Raw genomic sequence first — 14,749 nt, 5'->3', positions numbered from 1 at the left:
ACTTATTGTATGCTATAGGACTCTTGATTTGGTTCAGGTCTTTTTCCTCTAGGTAAGTGTTTTGGGGCATTCTGATTCATAAGAATTGTTCCAATTGTCTACATTTTTAAAAAAGACTTTATTTATTCATGAGAGACACACAGAGAGAGGCAGAGACCCAGGCAGAGGGAGAAGCAGTCTCCATGCAGGGAGCCCGATGTGGGACTCAATCCTGGGTCTCCAGGATTACGCCGTGGGCCGAAGGCAGCACTAAACCACCCAGCCACCTGGGCTGCCCCCAATTGTCTACATTTTATCCTTCAAATAGGGACAGAAGTTCCTTAAGCCAAAGGACTGTATGATCTATTTCCTGCGTAGCCCAGATAGCTCTTGCATTAGGAGTGGGTGCACAGTGTTTACTCAATAAAGTCTTAGCTCTCTCCCAAGGGCTCAGATGATGACATGCACCATGGCAGGAATGATTGATGATTCATGCCTGGAATGTGGACCTTGAAAGGTAGCAACTCAGCCACTCAACACAGTAACTGAGTGTCCGCCATGTGCAGGGCATTGTGTTGTGTCGCCAAATCAGTGCAATTGTTCTGCCTCTGCCTTCAGGGACTTGCAGTTTCCCGAAGGGGTAAGTGGACTGGTTACAACCATTGCGGAGTGGTTGATGACAGGCTTTGCAGCATGGAGCTACAGCTTTGAATCTCTACTCTGCCACTTATATGTGGCCTTGAGCAGGGTATTTAAATTCGTTGAGCCTCTGGAGTTTCATTCATAAGATGAGACATAATAGTGCAGTGATGATGATTGAGATAATGTCTACAGAGGCATTGGGCACAGTGGCTCCTACAGAGTTAAGAATCAATAAGTAGCATCCATTTTAACATTATTATTCAATGGCTGGTAATTCTAAGTCAGAAAAAAAAAAAGGCACAGCAGGGACATGCATGAGAGTTGTGAAAGAATGGCCAGTGTAACCACATGATGGTGGAGGGACCTGTAATCAACCTTGAAAGACAGTTGAGAATTGGGGTTTTGAGAATTAGGAAGGATGGGGGAGGCCTAGGGAAATGTGTGAAATGTGTGAGTGTGACAAGCATTGTGGGCTGGGATGGAGACGAGGGAGGAGGAAAACGGGAGCCGTGCTACTACGGCTAATAAAGGTGAGTTTTTATTTTTTTAAGGATTTATTTATTTATGATAGACATAGAGAGAGAGAGAGAGAGGCAGAGACACAGGAGGAGGGAGAAGCAGGCTCCATGCCGGAAGCCCGACGTGGGACTCGATCCCGGGACTCCAGGATTGCGCCCTGGGCCAAAGGCAGGCACTAAACCGCTGAGCCACACAGGGATCCCCTAGAGGTGAGTTTTTATTTTTATTTATTTATTTTTTTAGAGGTGAGTTTTTAAATAATTTTCTTTCATGATATGACGAGGTAAGAGTTGTCATGGCCATTTTCAAGGCGAGGAAGCTGAAATCGGGAGATAAGCTGCAAAATTCGTTGGAAAAAGAATGCAGAAGACTTGGTTGGTGTTGGTGTGCATGGGTCCTCTCGTGCCGCTGGTGGGGGTAAATTGGACACAACCCTTTGGGGTCACTTTGCCAGGATCTGTCACAGTCGTTAGTCGCCCTCGTTGTCCTGGTGGTGAAGAAACACTCGCATGTGTCCTCAAAGAGGCGTGAAGAAGGATATTCCCCAAGCAGTCCACAAACTTGGATGCAACCCACGTGTCTGTTAATGATTTATTTCAGGTCATAGGGGCATGTCCCCATTATGGCACGTAATTCAGCAATCTGACATCACAAGGGAAAGCTACATGAAAAAGTGAGACAAAGTCTTAAAAGAATCTGTTTAGTGAAAAGGTCGCAGATCATCAAACGGTTACCATACCAATCACTTTAAAAAAATCTTCCGTGTGTATAGGTATAAATACACATGCCGTGAATGCGTAGTAAAAAGGTCCAAATGGAGACGAATCAAACTTTGAATAGTGCTCATCTCTGGGGAGTGAAGGAATATAAAGGAAGGAGGGTGAATGTCGAAGTAGGACTTGCATTCCGCCTACCGATTTTGTTTTTTGTCTACAAAGAAAATATTTGTCTACAAAGAAAATATATTTGGCTACCAGCCGAATTCAGCAGCTAAAATTCATTAAGAACCTATGTGCTACATCAATACTGCCGAACACTACGCATTAAATTGTGTTAGAATAGGTTTTAAAATATACCTTTAATGGCTTGGAAAAAATTTCCAAATTAAGTAAAAAAGAAGTCTCAAAGCACGACATACTGGGATCCCTGGGTGGCATAGCGGTTTAGCACCTGCCTTTGGCCCAGGGCGCAATCCTGGAGACCCGGGATCGAATCCCACATCGGGCTCCCGGTGCATGGAGCCTGCTTCTCCCTCTGCCTGTGTCTCTGCCTCTCTCTCTCTCTCTCTGTGTGACTATCATAAATAAATAAAAATTTAAAAAAAGCACGATGTACTATGTAAATATACATAGTATATGTATATTTATGTATATATGTATATATGCCTTATAAGTGTCAATATACATGTGGCACAAACATATAGAGAGACGTGAGCCAAGAGAGGGGAGGGCGCCGCGGCTCCCTGGGTGGCGGGACGGGGCGTCTGCGCGGCGGGCTCCCAGCGGGGTCACCGGGACAACGGTCCCCTGTCCCCTCTCATCGCGCGTCTGTCGTGGACTTCGGGGCCCGGGCTCCGCTGTGGCTTCATGGGCCTCGGCCCGTGAGCTGCGCCGGGCGTTCCTTTTTCTTCTCTTAAGATCTATTTGTGTATAGTCGAGGAGGGGAGCGGTGGGAGGGCCAGGGAGAGGCTGCCCCAGTGCAGGGCCCGCAGACTGGGGTGCATGAGCGCCTGAGGTTTCCGTTGCCCACTCACGCGTGCAAGCCGCGCTCTCCCCCACCACCGGCCTGGCTCGCTGCAGGTGTATTTCTCTGAAGCGGGGAAGAGACCCTCACGGGACACTCAGTTTCTCCGTCTGCGGTGGTGCTCGCCTCTGAGAAGCTCTCTCCCGACCCTTCAAGGTAGTCGAATGCAGCAGAGGCAGAGGTGGGCTCCGGGAATTTCAAGGCTAGTGTGACAGGATCCCAGGAGGGGCCCTTCCAGACCGGGAGGTGATTATACTGAGAAAAATGAATCGGCCTTACCCGATCCAGTGCTTCTTCATAAGGAACTAAAATGCTTCTCAGAATCTTAAACAACTGAGGGATAATGTGTAGGAGAGGCCTGTATTCCATCCAGTACATGTTGAACCACAAGTTACCTAGACGTCTGATTCTCTGCTATTGGAAGATCCTTTTGGGGGAATTTCAACCACTTTCTCATGATAGTTCTAAAAAAATTGGCCTTGAAAAGTCCTTTAATTATTTATATTTTAAAGCCAAGGGAAAGTCCTATAATGCAGCAAATACACTCGTTCCGACTATTTTAAAAAGGAAGTTTTTGTAAAAACAACCAAGTAACAATACACTAGGAAGGGTCATCTTTTCAGGGCAGTGATTACGGAACACACTGTAGCCAAGCAGGAGCAACGCTCATCGGGTGCTTTGGAAATCACATAATAACCATTATGCTGATAAAACTTAAGATTTCAGACACTGGTCGCATTCACAGTATCTCTGAAGGAGTTAGGCATAAGAGTAGAGGGACCACTGTTAGCCCCTCCCAGGATTTCAGACCAGGGGGTTTCCTGGGGAGGTTACAGATTGACTTCTGAGGTTGTATCTTTGGCCCCGTAGTAATTTTTGTCACTTTTCTGAGGTTGCTTTTGGAAAGACGTGCGGAGGTTACAGCATGGCATTTCTGACCGTGTGCTCTGAGGACTGCAACTCCTGGAGATTTGTCATCGTACGTAATAGGGACCCTGTGATCATTATGAACTTGGCAACATCGAGTTAAACAACCTTAAAAGCTTTCCTTGCTGAATGTCTCCTCCCAGCCTTTTAAAGGCTGAGGGACACCGTGTACCTCCAGAGGGAAGGGAGGATGGGAGGCGGGAGGCTGGGCGCAGAGAGGATACAGACCACTCCAAAACCCTCTCTTCCCTTCCCCCTTCTGCCTTCTTCTCCTGGAGAACCTTTTAGAACTGGTGGTCCGTGAAATATTCTGTGACCCACACCATTCAAGTGGGCACCAGTTTCTCAAGGTCCCCGTACTGGCTGTTTAATGTTGGGCACTTACCTAACCTCTCAGAGCCTCAGTTTCCTCATTTGCAGAACGAGCAAGTCAGTCCTAACGGCTCTGGACCCTGTGCTTTCTGTGTGACTGCTTCCTCACACTTCTCCCTCTCTGATCCAAAATGCATTCTGAGGACCCCTTGTAGGGAGAGTCAACACCCTAAGATCCACCCACCCCCAAGATACACAAACAGTGGCAGCCCATTACCGCTGCTGGGGCTCACGTATGTATTTATAGAACCAAATGGGTTTGCATTAAACCAAAATACCAGTAGCCGCGCCCTCCTGGAGAGAATCGTTCATGCCGTTCCTTGAATGCTGTCTTGACAGATGACTCTCAAAGAATGTGAATCACACTTTGAACCTCAGGTCCATTGCAAAACTCATCACACTTTCAACCAGGGCCAAGGAGAATAAAGACTCCTAACTCTGGGAAACGAACTAGGGGTGATGGAAGGGGAGGAGGGCGGGGGGTGGGGGTGAATGGGTGACGGGCACTGAGCGGGGCACTTGACGGGATGAGCCCTGGGTGTTATTCTGTATGTTGGTAAATTGAACACCAATAAAAAATAAATTTATTAAAAAAAAAGAATTCTCAATGTGAAGCAAGACACAGCCATTTACCCTGAGCTGGTTTGTCAGAATGAAAACGAAACTACACGAGACCAGATAGGACCTCATAGAGGAGCCGTCTGTTGGAGGCTTTGCAGTGACTTGAGATGTTCAGGGAAAAGCCATCCCCAAGTATGGGAGGGCCTGGCTAAGTCCCAGGTGGATTGGAAGGCAGAGTTTTTGAACTTCTCATCCATCCATCCATCCATCCATCCATCCATCCATCCATCCTCTTTATAGAGCACCGACTAGGTCTAAGAACTCTCATAGCCATCATGATCATGACCATCATCAAGAATGGGTTCTTTTATTACAGTCTCATCAGACCTGGGTATTAGAATTTAAAGCTCTGTTTATTTGGGAAGTGAAAAATGCTTTTTCCCTGTGGTTTTCTATTGAGTTTCTGATAGTTGGCAATTTATAATTTTCTAAATTCTGTTTTCTCTCTTATGGATTTTTCCATTTATATATTAGGGCCTTGGTGCATTTGGAATGAATAAATAAGTGCCAGAAGAAAACCTAATAATCCATGAGTGTAGAAATGATGTTAAAACTGTGGGCAGACAACAGGATACGCGATGTGTGTGAACAACACCCAACGAGAGGCATGGCCCCGGGGCTTCCATCCACCTAGCCACGGCGCTGGCCGTGATGTCTTCTACCTTGTGCCAGCTTCTTCGGTGAGCCCCTCATGACCTCTCAGAGTGGTTGACCTTCTGGACTGTGTTGGGGTCCAGGATTCTTGCAGAGCAAACTGTATTACGTTTCTGCAGGGGTGGACTACGTCTCACACGCAGCAACTTTAGATATTAGAATATTTTCTCTATTTATCTTCCCTTGCCATCTCTTTACATGAATTTAGGATCCTACTGGGAGAGGAGCAATGTAAATAGCCCATCTGTTTGACGGAGCAGAAGCTCATGCTTGAATAAATTCCCCAAGGAAACCCAAATCCTCAGCAAACTCTGAAGGCAGCCTGTCTCATTTTGTTCTTTCTAGATCTTTCATATCCCACATGATGCATACTCCAGGGATGTGTCATAGTGCTTATGTAGCAGTGGGCCCTTGTGGGGTATCTCTGTGATTCTGTGGTGCTGAGGATCTGGGTGGACAGCCAGCTTGCTAATGGGGACATTCTCCTCACCTACTTGGACCCTCTCCCAACAACCTACTTTTTCTCCTGCTTAAAAAAAAAAAAAAGAAGAAGATTTGTGCTGGTGCTCAGTCCCGTGGCTGGTCCGAAAATGAAGGAGTCACCCAATTTCTTTCTCCTCCCGCTTCCAGCATCAACCAGTGAGTTCATGGGTTGAGAATTTGTACCTAGGCAGGTACAGTTTTATTTTTGCAAGTCAAAACATAATGTTTTCTACCTCAAGAGGCTTCAAGGAGCCCTTCTCAGAAGGGCTTCATTTCACAAATGTGTATCAGGCTTTGCAGTTTCATGATGACTCATGTTTTTAATCATGTCCAACCCATGACAGTCAATGAGACAGAGCCACTCTCTCTTTCTGCTTTCACCTTGGCGTGAATTTGTTCTAGGTTGGCCTCTTCTGAGCGATGGGACAGCCGTAAAGTGAGGATGATTTCTGTGCAACTCTGAGGCATCCAAAATGTCTATTTGATGATGAAATCCAAGCACATTTTTAGGCTGGATATGTTGAGACTGGCTTGTTAGTGACGGTATTCAAAGTGCAGTTATATTGGATTGGGTAGATAGCCTCCCGACTGCTGTGTCCTTTTTCAAGCTGACCACGGAGTTATCCATGCTCCCTCCGTGCTCTAACCACCCATGACTAAGGATAAGGAATGACAGGCGTTTGCAAAAGGAAACTGGTTTAGGTCAATGCCTCCAACTTTCTTCTTACATCTCTTTCATTTGAAGAAGTAGTATTTTACTTGTGGACCTCGACTTGGCTGCCTTTGGAAGAGGGCCATGCTTACAGCTCACACTGGGGATGGAAAGACAAATGTGTGAGAAGAGAAGCAGCGGGTCTAGAGAGCTGCTCCTCAGGGTTGGCTCTGCCAATCGAGGCTCTTGACCATGATCGTCTACTACATGCCACTTGTGTGTCCTCCAACAAGTACCACCTTTTCCTCATTGTTAGTAATGGGAGTAATTATCATGCTAATCTCAACGGGTTGTTGAAAAATTAAATGACTTAACACCTATAAAAACTCTGAACAGCATCTGGTATATAATAAGAGCTCTGTAATGTTAGCTATTATTGTCATTATTATTATTGTGATGATGATGATGCCAATCATAATGCCTCCAGTAAACTTCACATGGAAGCCTCTGAAGAGTGTCCCCAAAGCAGAGGAAGACATGGGATGAGAAAGTGATTCATGGCACTAAGAATTACTGGTCTTGGAATTACTGACCAGCCATAGCAAAAAACATGTTGCTTAACCTCCTTTTTGCCTTAACATTGTTGTTGACAAAACGGTTTTAAAGTATTATACTTCTGTCCATCTTCTTGTTTTCTAAAAAAAAAGAATAATAATAATAATTTTTGCCAAATGGTTTGTCAAGGAAAATACAAGCTATGATCATTGTCATTTTCTTTTCAGCCGTAAAGGTGCTCAGATTTTTTTTCTCCTGTCGCTAACACTAGTTAAATAGACTATTTTTTTCTTTCTTTTACTGTCCTTTATTAAAAATAGTTTTAAAATGTTTGAAAGTGAAAGAGTTGCCTTTAGGGCTCATCCTGTCAAACTGCATCATTCAGTCATCCACTCACCACCACAACTTGTATCCAGAGAGGTTACCAACGTGGAGAAGCACTAAGCAGCAGTGAGAAAAGAACACAAAGGAACATGTGGGATCTCTGTCCAAACAATAGCAGAAAGCACAGTAACAAAGATGGTTTTTTCCCTAGGAAAAAAGAAACTGAGTGGACACAAAACACTAGAATAGCTGCTTGGGAAAGTCAGGTGGCCTCTCTGGAACAAGTAAAAAAAAATTCAATTCACTGTGAACCTATGCAACAGGCCATGGTCTTCCTTTTTTAATCATATTTACTAAAATTTATTGGATATTATCCGTGCTTTAAGAACCCTCCTAGAGAGCTGTGATGTCTTATCTCCTTTAATCCTCATTAATAACCCATTGGGGTAGGTATTATTATTACTTCCATTTTACAGTTGAGCAGAGCAGCCCCAAGAGGTTAAGTAACTTTCTGAAGATGATAGCTAATAAGTGGCAGAGCCAGAATTTAATCCAGATCTGTGTGACTCTAAAGCTCACACTTACAACCATGATGCCATCTGCTTCCCCCATTAACAAGTAGTATGTCCCAGTAGCCGCCAGGGTACCCATATTGGAAAAATAATAAAAACGTGTACCCTCCACAAGGAGGTCATCAGCTAGAAGAGGGGTAGGGAAACATCATATACTATAGTTGCTCCAGATCTTCATTTCAATTTTGAGTTTGTGTATTATTGCCTGTAAGGAAGAGACACTAGAAGAGGAAAAATATATCCTGGGCCCAGTATTTCCATGGTAAATGAGCTAGAGCATGAGCCCACAATGAGCTATGCATCACTGCTCCTCAGCAAACCATAAATAATAATGGCAACTAATAAAATCAAATTCATGTGCACCAGCGTGATTAGTTGAGCATTAGCCTTTCCAGGAAGAGTTCAGCACATCTGCTGCCATAACTCAATGGAAATCAGACTCCTGGTATTTCTAGTGGGCAGTTCTGGATAGCTACTTTTTAAGAAGTCTGGAATAATCTTACATACTTTGGTGAATATGCAATTGACAGATAATTTATTTCCCATTCATCAACATCCTCAATGAAGGAAAATGTTGGAGTGATTAATATGATGATTTAATGGGGGAGGGAAGGAAAAAAAATCAGTCTGAAAACTTAGTCTTTGTATAATTTATGGGCAGTATGACATGGAAAAGGCTGCATCAGTTTTTGAGCAAGTACAAGGTATGTGCCTCAATAAGGAGCTTATAAATAAACATGAAGGGCTAGCAATCTTGAACTTCAAAATTAATCTCATTTGAAGCAATAAAGGACTCAGTTTCAAGAAGAAAATCTAGGGCAAAATGCCCAGCTCAGTAGCCAATCTGAGGAAGGGGAAAACTAGGAAAAATGAAAAGCCTCTCATTATTTTTATTTTTAAGCTTAAACATAGGAGAACCAAAGTTGTTCATATGTAATCTCTGAAAATTTAATATAGATTAATTCTCATAGTGAAAAGGGCTTTAAAATTCATCTAGTGCACCCTCATTTTATAAAAGAGAGAGATCCCTGAAGGCTGAATGGATAGCTATGCATTTACCTTCTGGCCAACCTTTTCTATTCATGAGATTTTTTAAAATAAGGATAATAGACTCTCAGCTCTTTCTCCTCAACTCAGGGAGCCCTGACCCCATAGCGTGGTCTGGGAAATCTCCAGCAGTCAGCTGAAGCAATTTTGTAGGGCTCACCCCATTTGTTTGCTGTCTTTCAGGGAGTATCTTGAAAACCATTGTTGAATAGATTTTATCTGATTTTTTTTAACCTAATACTTTTTGGTGATTTCAGGCAGGGGAGTAAATCTGGTACCTTTTATTCCACGTTGGCTGGAAGCAGAAGGCACAGTAACATTTTAAAGGTTTTTCGTGCATATTGCCAATTCGCTCTCTAGTAACATCAGATGATAAAAGGCAGAGCAGTTGAACCAAGTTCACGTGCCTTTGATGCCCATCCTTTCATTAAAACGTCAATTTGAAAGCAGCAAATATCATGTTGAACGTGCCATTCTTTTAATCACCATTGAAACACAATCTCTTCGTCTCTCTCTCTCTCTTTTTTTTTTAAGATTTTATTTATTTGTTCATGAGAGAGACAGAGACACAGGCAGAGGGAGAAGCAGGCTCTTTGCAGGACTCAATCCCTGGGGCCGTGGGGTCACGACCTGAGCCGAAGGCAGACACTTAACTACTGAGCCACCCAGGGGCCCCTCTTTGTCTCTTTATCAGTGATTTGTATTTCCTCTTTGGTGGGCTCTACTATTCATGGTCTTTGTCTTATTTTCATTAGTTTCCTGGAGCTCTCACAGGATCTGAGTCAGCACCAAGGGCAAAGAGACCAGTGAGACACTCCAGCCTCCTGTTCATTGTTGCTCTGTGTGCACGGAAGCTGTGGAACAGCAAGAGGGTGGAGGAGGATGGAGAGACACATGAGAGAATGCTCCACATTGGTCGGCATCAGGGAAATACAGATCAAAACCACAATGAGATCCCACCTCACACCAGTGAGAATGGGGAAAATTAACAAGGCAGGAAACAATATATGCCAATATATGTTGGCAAGAATGCGGAAAAGGAGGAGCCCTCTTGCTGTGGGTGGGAATGCAAACTGGTGCAGCCACTCTGGGAAACAGTGTGGTGGGTCCTCAAGAAGTTAAAAACAGATCTGCCCTATGACCCAGCAATGGCACTTGTGGGTATTTACCCCAATGATACAAATGTAGTGAAACGCTGGGACCCCTGCAGCCCGGTGTTCACAGCAGCCATGTCCACGACAGCCAGACTGTGGAAAGAGCCCAGATTCCGTTGACACATGATGGATGGAGATGTGCTACATACACACACTCACGGGAACACCACGTGGCCATCAAAAAATGAAATCTTGCCATTTGCAACAACATGGAGATGGAGAAGCTAAGCCAAGGTGCTTTGAAAGCCAGAGAGAACCTCTTACCTAACCCAGAACACAAACTAACTGGATCTTTGTTACCAGCAAACGGAGCTGTAATTAAATTTACAAACACTAAACTCTGTTCACGTTTCCAACAGTGAGCTGCCTTGTGTGTGTTCATAGGTGGTAGCCAGCAATCTGGATTTATTGGCACCGTGTGGAAATGACTGGGGTTTTTTTGGCAAATAGAGCTGTTTTGGTCAGGTCTGAGGTTAGTCAGACCCTGTTCTGTAATGTCTACTTGGGCAAACCAATACTCCCTATTCACAGTGAAGTCTCATAGTCTTTGGCCTATTTCATTTTTTAAAAAAAATCTTTATTTTTTTTTGGTAAATTTATTTTTTATTGGTGTTCAATTTGAACAACACCCAGTGCTCATCCCATCAAGTGCCCCCCTCAGTGCCCGTCACCCAGTCACCCCCACCCCCTGCCCACCTCCCCTTCCACCACCCCTAGTTCGTTTCCCAGAGTTAGGAGTCTCTCATGTTCTGTCTCCCTTTCTGATATTTCCCACTCATTTTTTCTCCTTTCCCCTTTATTCCTTGTCACTATTTTAAAAAAAATCTTTAAAATTTAGTTGATTTCTCCCATCATCTTGCTTCAGAAGCAAGTGAATCTAAGGTCAATGGAGACAGGGTTATCTGAAACTACAGGTTTACCTCCACAAACTTCGAAAGTTCTTTTTTAATAACCTGTATGTCTTTGATTATACTGAGTTTAATACAAGTCTGTGCAAGAATGCCTTATATTAATTATGGCAATTCCCAAAATGAATAAATATTTCTGAATGAGGCTGACAGTTATATTTCATCCTGCAGGTCACGTTGTAATGACCTGCAGATGGTCCAATAGCAACCTTCTCAGCAATCTTGAAGTAACCTGTGTAATTAAAAATCAGAGTAATTCATGAGTTTATGCATCACACATATTCTCCCATATGCCACCGCGTTGTTAGTTTGTGCATTTACCAAGAACTAGGAAATGTTCAAGGCTATCTTAGCGATTTGTTTGGACATTAGACCATGAGGGCTGCTGTAGTAGAACACCACAGACTGGGTGGCTGAGACAACAGGTGTGTATTTTCCTACAGTTCTCAGGGTTGCAAGTTCAAGATCAAGGTGCTAGGAGGATTGGTTTCTGGTGAGACCTGTCTTCCTGGCTTGCAAACAGCCTCCTTTTCTGTGTCCTCACGTGGCCTTTTCTCTACATGTGTGCCTCCCCAGCATCTCTTCCCCTTCTTATAAGGACATCAGTCATATTGGATTAAGGCCTCCTTACTTGCAACCTCATCTAGCCTTAATTACCTCTTAATGACCCTATCTCCAAATACAGCTGCACTGGGGATTAGGGCTTGAACATATGAATTTTGAGGATGAGGCAAGATTCAGTCCATAACAATTGGAAAGGGAGAGTCCTGCTTTTGGGAAGGTAGAGAAAATACAGAAGAATTTTAAGCTTTATATTTAGTTTCTGGTCTCATGATGTTTCCAGGAAGAATACTAAGAAAAAGGTGTGAGGGGCTTGCTGTTCCAACCCCTGGATATAGTAGTAGTGGGTTTGGAAGGAGTATTAGACACAAAGAATGGAGAGTGAACTCAGGGTCTGCTCCAGAGACAATATGAAATATTACTAAGGTTTTATTTACTTGGGGGCAACTCTAGGGAGCTTGACATGATGTACATGGGATTTGTAATTATTGGATGCTGTAGGTTATAAGGTTTATGAGGAAAAGAAGAGTCATCATAGCACAGAAATATTCACTAAAAACTGACCAATTTAATGACCACTCAAGCATCACATCCAGCTTACCATTGGCATCTATCCAGTGATGTGCTGGAGCTGGCTCATCATATAGGCTCAGAGATGCGGTGTACACCTCTCTTCCCAAGTCTGCGTTCAGTGACATCATGTCGGCCACTTGGAATTGGCCGTGGTGAATTATTTACACTAGACAATTGGAAAACACTATAAATCAGAGCTCTTTGTTTTTTGGGGGACTAGTTGTTAAAGATTTACCAGAAATCACTGGGTGGATTTCATCCCCACTGAATCAATGTCATTATTAGACCACTTGCTGTTATTGAACACACCTGAAAGAAAATAAAAATTCAATGTAAATAACAGAGTGAAACTCTGTATTTTTCAGAGGATGTAAGATTTTATGATGTTAATACAAGTGATGTACTACTGTCTACAACACAGACTTAGCCATTGGCAAATAAAATGAAACTAAAGAAGGAAAATGAACAAAATGCATACATAAGTGTGATGATTATATGTCAAAATATAAGAGAGGTTCTCATGCAAAATGACAAGATCTTGAAATTTTTAAATAAAAGTATTGCTTTTCCTGCAGTAACGTGAAATTACAGTGTTCTCAGAGATGCTGTTAGAGACGTTTTTCAACTACTACCCCCTCCAATATTATTTCTAAAAAAATAGTGCCCACTTAACCATTTAATCTAAATTTTTACTATAAAAGAACATATTTTGATAATTTGATTTCCACTTTTAACATAAAGTTCAAGTTAATTTTTCTTTGTCTCTTACATTTTAAGTGAATTTACTTAAAGAGTTCTTTCTCCAGTTTCAATCATGCTCATATAATACAATCATTGAGTACTTGAAGATGTTTATTGAGCATCTATCCATGTATCTATTCATCCATCTCTTTGTTCTTCAAACAGTAATTGAGTACCTACTATGTATTAGACATTCTAAAAGTATCTGGGAATACTGAGATGACTAAGACAAAGTTCTTGTCCTTAACGTTCACTCCAAGGAGAATTATTGAATTATCATGCCACTAGAGAGGAAGAAGCAACAAGATCACACACAGGGTTACAAAAGTTTTACATTGTGGAGAGTGCTTATCTCTATGGTGTGAGGCAGGGAATGACCTGAAGTCAGGAAGGCTGAATTCAAGCATCACCCCTATGGAGAGGCCTCTCTAAGCCTTTGTTTGGGTTAGGTGCCCCTTATCTGTGCTCTGACAGCACCTCATACAGTCTACTGGAATTGTCAGGTATGTTCCTGTCTCCCCGTTTACACTAAATACATCTTGAGGGCAGGGATGGTTTTTGCATCTCTAGGATGTAGTATGAGCTCTGCTACATGCTCAGCGTTCCGTTGAGGTATAATGAGTAAGTGAAGTATAAAGGGTATTGAGAAGACGTAGCTAAGTTAGTTCAGGCTGCTGTAACAAAGTACCATAGACTGGGGTGATTAAATCACATTTATTTTTCTCAGTTCTGGAGCTTCTGGAAGCTCAGTCCAAGATCAGACTGCTAGCACATTTGATGTCCAGAGAGGGCCCTCTTTCTTCTTGGTTTATGGATGGCTGCCTTCTTGCTCTGTCCTCATAGGGCTGAGAGAGAGGCCAATATCTCCCCCTTGTCTTTTCTTGCGAGGGCACTAATCCCATCACAGAGCCTTAACCCTTATGACCTCATCTAAATCTAATTAGTTCCCAAAAGTCCCACCTCCAAATACCATCAAGTTTGGGGATTAGGACCTCAACACAGGAACTTTGGAGGAGCACAGACATTCAGTCCATAGCAAAGAGTTTGAAGAATAAATAGGATTTTCACAGATCTGGGAATTCACTGTGTAAAGTAAAGGTTAAGGGACTAGCATTCAAAGACAAGGAAACCATAAATCAGCATACAGCACAGCACGGTTCAGAAACTACAAGTGGTTTGGTATCGACGAGATTTAGGACAATAGTGTAGTAGAAGGCATGGCCATATTCAGTGGCTTACATGGTTTATCTAATTTTTTTCCATGCAGAAAAAAAAGTTATTCAAGGATTTCAAGCAGAGAACTTATCTACGTTTTAGAAACATAACTCTGGGCAGAGTGAAGAATGGATTGGAGACAGAGAACTGAGTCTAAGGGGTAAGAAACCAGTTTGGAACCTATCGCAGCAAGGCAAAAAAATGATGATCAAAGTTTGAACTGAGGGCTTTTTGTTGTTTGATTCTCTGGTGTTTTGTTTGTTTTGTGAGAGGAAAAGTTGACTTCCCCCTTGTAGGACAGCAGAGAGTGGGAGGGAGAAGCTGAAGGTAGAGCCTGTCCCGGTCTAAGAGGAAGGGACAGTTCCTCGGTGCGTATGTGGCTTGGATTCAGATCTCGGAAACTTTGGATTGCAGGAATAATAGCTGCCATTTACTGGGGGCTCCCCGTGGGCTGGTCTCCGTGTAACGCCGTCGTGCACGTCATCACATTTGCTCCCCATAAATGAG

General features: G+C 43.1%; 1 long non-coding RNA gene across 1 annotated transcript; it reads left to right on the top strand.

Annotated features, from left to right (window-relative positions):
• Positions 1 to 547: 547 nt before the first annotated feature.
• Positions 548 to 14,379, top strand: LOC129514145 (uncharacterized). Its single transcript, XR_008665351.1, has 3 exons — positions 548 to 619; positions 1,173 to 1,349; positions 14,295 to 14,379. It is a non-coding gene; the product is annotated as an uncharacterized LOC129514145 (long non-coding RNA).
• The last annotated feature ends 370 nt before the right edge of the window (positions 14,380 to 14,749 follow it).

The sequence above is a fragment of the Nyctereutes procyonoides genome, unplaced genomic scaffold, assembly GCF_905146905.1.
Source record: "Nyctereutes procyonoides isolate TBG_1078 unplaced genomic scaffold, NYPRO_anot_genome, whole genome shotgun sequence".
Lineage (NCBI taxonomy): Eukaryota > Metazoa > Chordata > Mammalia > Carnivora > Canidae > Nyctereutes > Nyctereutes procyonoides.
Note: the sequence above shows the minus strand (reverse complement) of the source record. Positions and strands in the feature narration are given on the sequence as shown.